General features: G+C 52.5%; 1 pseudogene; it reads left to right on the top strand.

Annotated features, from left to right (window-relative positions):
• The first annotated feature begins 632 nt into the window (after positions 1-632).
• Positions 633-5,008, top strand: LOC143389484 (E3 ubiquitin-protein ligase TRIM35-like; annotated as a pseudogene).
• The last annotated feature ends 421 nt before the right edge of the window (positions 5,009-5,429 follow it).

The raw sequence follows: 5,429 nt of genomic DNA, 5'->3' as shown, positions 1-5,429 counted from the left end.
ACACTGATGCAGGAAAGGGGAATCAGAGGGGCTCAGCCCCGCAAACCTTGCAGGAATTCAGCTTGGATTCTAGTTCAAAGAAGTCTTTTATTTCTTTGCTTTAATGGAGACCTGCCTGATGTCAGGAGCATGCTCCACCCTTACCTCACTTTCAGCCTCACATTTCATAGGGACGAGATAGGTTACAGTCATTTTCCTCACAAGCAAACACATCCTGAAACACTAGATTCATTCAACCCCGGGACAAGAACCGCGTCTTCTGCCTTCTCAGAGGTCTTCTCACCACCCGCTTTCCTCACCTGTTTCCTCCAGGCCAGAAGACTGGCCAAAAGAAGTGATGGACGATGGCTTGAGTGACAAGCCTTTACGAAGGCACCGCCACTCTAAGCGCGAGCCCACGGAAGCTGCTTTAAGACCCAGCCACGACTTGGGAACCAAGTCAGGATCCTGGGTGTCGCGGGCCAGAGGTTTCCAGGACTCAGTTAAGGAAGGGGTTCCTAGACTTCATTTCCCACTTCAATAAGGACGCAGGCGTCCAGTGACACCAGGGCGCGCAGTTCGGCTGAGGGAGGTGCCCATAGGCAGAGGGCGGCTACAGTCAGCTCCGCAGCCCGACCGCTCTTCCCGCCTTCATGCGCAAACAGGAAGTGGGGCGGAACCAGCCAAGCACTCAATTCACTATTGGCCAGCACCGCCGCCGCTCACCGCTGCGAGAGGAAGGGGTCGGGCACCGCCTACCGCCCCACAGTCGGCCGCTTAGCGGTTTGGGAGAGACGCAAGCCGAAGTTACGGGTGCCGGAGCCCGCAGCTCATGGGTCGTGGAGCCCTGGCCTGCCCCGTCCCCCGGGCCTTCCGGCTCATTCAAAGAGGAGCTGCTCTGCGCCATCTGCTGCGACCTCTTCCGCGATGCGGTGACAGTGCACTGTGGCCACAACTTCTGCCGTGGGTGCGTGAGCCGCTAAAGGAAGTGCCAATGGCGCCCACATGCCCGGTGTGCGAGGACTGGTCGTCGCCCGCCGACCTGCGCACCAACCACACCCTGAACAACCTGGTGGAGAAGCTGCTACGCGAGGAGGCCAAGGACTCGCGCTGGACAGGCCCCTCATCCTTGCGCCTCTGCCATTTGCACCCCGCGGCCAGTTGAGTCTCTTCTGCCTGGAGGACAAGGAGCTGCTCTGCTGCTCATGCCAGACCGACCCCCGCCACTGGGGACATCGCGTGCAGCCAGTGAAGGACCCTGCCCACGACTTTCGGGTAAGAGTGGCGGTGAGCGCCCAGTGATCCAGCGCACACGTGGTGGCCGCGGCTGTACCCCATCCCTGCACCCGGGCTCCGCCCTCCAGCCAGCTAGCGCTGCGTGTGCTCAGGCCTCCAGGGCTCCCCGCTCCAGCTCCGGGGGCTTCCTTAAGACCCCCACCGCGAATGTGGTTATCTATTGGGTCTGCCTTCTTCAAGGCCGGCCCAGGATGGGTCAGAGTGCAAACAGGAAGTGGGATACAGGGTCAGCGACCTTCTCCAGACAGCCCTGCCCCTTTCTGAGTGGCCTGGCCCAGCCAGCAGAGGTGGCCAGGTCCCTCTGAGCGGCACCAGTGTGGGTAGCCCACGAACCCTCAGTTTAGAAGTGGGGGAGGAGCCCAGGACCTGGCAAGGGATGTAGAGCCTTAAGGTTTCTGCAGCTCAGTCACCATCCTCAGCTGATCCCAAAGTTTGTCTAACTGCCAGGAGAGGCCCTTGGCTCAGGCCCACTGGTTGGTTCTCTATCATTCTTTTAGCATCTTAATGCGCAGAGTTCCAATAGGTATAAACCAGGGAACAACTTACAGTGTAAAAGTAATGTGGAGAAGTCTTTGTTATAGAAAGGAAAAAGTGATTAGGAAATAAGGGTTAACCTAGCTAAGAATTTTTCAGAAATATTTAGACTTTAGCCCTTAGAAACACATTTGTTTTTCGGCTCGTTTGTGAATGAATGAGTCACACCCTACATCACCTATATATGTAAAAAAATAAAAGTAAAATTCTGGAAATGCCCATTGTACTCTGGAAGAAGTTACACAATGTGAAAACACTAAAATTTGGAGCTGGGGATGTGGCTCAGTTGTAGAGCTTTTGCCAGGTGTGTATGAGGTCCTGGGTCCCATCCCCAGCACTCAGAAAGGAAAGAAGCAGTAGATTTATTTTATCACCTACTAATGCATGTATCAGACCAACAGTTTGGAGAACACTGGTTAGCTGGCAGGAAGCTGACTGTGCCCAGAAGGAGGTACTCCACACACCCCCTCTCCTTTCTTTGCAGTGCCTTTATTAAGAAATAATTTTAAGTTATAGTTCCACACACATTTTGGCATAGACAAGTAAAAGAGAACTCAGGAGTGCCATCATTATACATGTTTTTTTTAAAGAGAGAGGGAGAGAGAGAGAGAATTTTTAATATTTATTTTTTAGTTTTTGGCGGACACAACATCTTTGTATGTGGTGCTGAGGATCGAACCCAGGCTGCACGCACGCCAGACGAGCATGCTACCGCTTGAGCCACATCCCCAGCCCCATTATGCATGTTTGATTGAGTAACCCTGTGACTCCTGTGCACTAGCAGAAGTGATGGATACTGATTTGAGACAGCTGAAGAAAGTGCTGGACTCACTGGGAATTGGGGTCTAGATAGTAGGACCATGAGTCAAGGTGTAACTAATTCTCATGGGGCTGGCAGAGCTGCAGATCAGGAGATGGGCAGGAGTCAAGGCCAGGAACACTCACAGACCCTCCCCAGTTTGGAGCCAAGCCCCAAGCCAGGATTCAAGAGCAGTGAGCCTGAGGCCAGGAAGCATGAGGGTCCATGACAGCTTTCTTAATTAGCAGATGCTCATGCTTCTCAGTGGCCATCTAACATTTAGACATCTTTTATGACCAGCCTCCTCCCTCTGAGAGCTTCAGGATAGGCCCTTGTCCTGCACACTCGTGTGCCTTGATGGCTTTGGGTTCTCTGGGATGAATAGTTAATAATTTTGTCCCTGTCTGAACCGTCCAAAGATAAAAGAGTGGGCTTTGGGAATTAGGGGAAGTAGTGAGTTCCCTGTCACCAGAGGTGCTCAAGCAAAGGACTGTGACCTCTTGGTTTTGTTTGAGTAGAGCACTGTTAAGGTCCCTTCCAATTTGTTACACATGCCACAAGCAGATGTGTAAGTGTGATTTTTGTCCAAAAGGATGGCAGCAGTGTTGGAGAACCTCCTATTTCTATTTTTCCCAGCTGGGGTGGGATGAGCCGTCCTACTGAATCCTGAAGGGTGTGGCAGCTCAGTTGGTTCCTGGACCAATCAGGTTTGTCTTGGGGAAGGCAGCCAGGAAACCTAGGCCTGAGGCAAGGGAGCAAGGTCTGTTGTCCATTTCCAGTGAACCCAGATAAGCCTAGGTGCTTTGGCCCAACTTCACCCACCATGCCCAGTCCTCCTTCCACAGGCTTTTCTGCACGGTGGAGCTGGAACCCATCCAGCCTGGCATGCTCTTCAACCCCTGCCAGTACCTGGATTCCCTGCAGTACCATGTGTGGAAGAAGATGATCAGTTCCATCAAATCTGGTAAGGGTTTCTGGGAGGTGTTCGTGCCCCGGGAAGGTACTCATGCTAGCACAGAGCTCCTGCCAAGCTCCACTCTGTCAGGCTCTACCCATTCTCTCCACTGACCTCCAAGCAGGCCCTTGACCTTGGTCATCTCCCTCCTGCCTGATGGCTGCAGCCCCTCCTGGCAGACCACCTTCCTATACAGGCCCTGACCCTCTGTCCTCTTCAGAAAGAGAAATACTTCCTCTATTCAGAATTGTAACGTGTATAATGAAAGGCTTTCTCCATCCAAGGTCACCAAAGGACCACACACGGGGTGCTTTAAATGACAGAAATATATTCTCTCATGGTTATGAAGGTTAGAAGCTCATGCTCAGGTGACAGCAGGGCTGTGGTCCTCTGAAACCTGTGGCAGGGGCCCTCTGTATCTCTTCTAGCTTCTGGTGTTGGCTGGCAGGCCTGGCTGCCCTTGGCCTGCAGCTGCAGCACCTCACCCTCTGCCCTCTACAACATGGCTTTTTCCCTCATGTGTTGTCTCCATTCCCCTTTTTATAAGGGCACAGTCAAGGTGGGTTAAAGTTCCACCCTGCTCCAGTCTGACTTCGTCTTAACTGTATTTATAGTAATAAATACAGTTAAGTATTTATTACTATAACTGTATTTATAGTAATGCCCATTTCCAAATAAAGGCACATTCTGGGCCACTGGGTGGGGCCTAGGATTTTCACATACATTTTGGCCATTACATTTGAACCCATGATTTCCATCAACCCAGGGCAACTAGAACTGAGGTGGTCATTTTGGGGCCCTGGGGACACCACCTGGTGTGGCAGGTGGGAGAGTATCAGATTTGCTGACTGTCCCCCTTCTGCCCCCAGTGCCCTTCAGCTTCGATCCCAACACTGCAGCAGGCTGGCTCTCAGTGTCTGATGACCTCACCAGCGTCACCAACCATGGCTACTGCCTGCAGGTGGAAAACCAGAGCACTTCTCCTCAGAACCCTTCCTGCTGGGATCCTGCACCTTCTCTCAAGGCTCCCATGCTTGGGAGGTGGCCCTTGGTGACCTATAGAGCTGGCAGGTGGGTGTGGTGCGGTTGAGGCCAGATACAGGTACAGAAGACCACTCACACAGCTGCCACCATGACACACGCTTTGGCTTCTGGTACGTGTGCCACACGCAGGGTGTGGAGTTGGAACACTGTGTGACCTGGACCCGGCCACCTCACCCCTGATCCTGACCATCCCGTGCTGCCTACGTGTGGAGCTGGAGTGCAAAGAGGGTGAGCTGTCCTTCTATGATGCTGAACATAACTGCCACCTATACACCTTCCATGCACGCTTCTGGGAGGTGCGGCCCTACTTTTACCTTGGGGGTGTGTGGGGTGATAGGCCTCCTGAGCCCTTGAGCATCTGCCCCTTGTGCATCACTATAAAGGAAGAGCTGGACGTCTGAACTGGCCCAGGCCTGCTGGATGCTGTGCCGTGGGCCTGCTTTATTCCTACCTCTTCCTGAAGCCCATCCCCGACCTTGGCACCCCTGCCCACTACCTTGTGAGGTGCCAGCATTCTCTGCCATTCTGTCTTGCCTTTTTCTGTGACTCTAGGCCCTATGCCTCTTCTTTATTTTTGGTTCCTTCTCTGTTCAGTTAAAAGCCATCCAGGAAGTATCTCACTGGGTCCAGGCTCTACCCAGAGTGTGAATTTTTAAGTCCTCATTTGAGAATTTCTGGAGAAAATGTTTACTTCTAGAACAGGCCTGTTTTAAAATGTAGGTTTTATTATTTTCCAGGTATGGTTAAACCAATTAATCAGGAGATGACTACTGTTGGAAAGAGTCTGTCACTCATTTCCCAGCCATGCCACATGGAGCCACA

This window comes from Callospermophilus lateralis, unplaced genomic scaffold (assembly GCF_048772815.1).
Source record: "Callospermophilus lateralis isolate mCalLat2 unplaced genomic scaffold, mCalLat2.hap1 Scaffold_63, whole genome shotgun sequence".
Classification (NCBI taxonomy): Eukaryota; Metazoa; Chordata; class Mammalia; order Rodentia; family Sciuridae; genus Callospermophilus; species Callospermophilus lateralis.
This window is presented reverse-complemented; position numbering and strand designations above follow the sequence as displayed.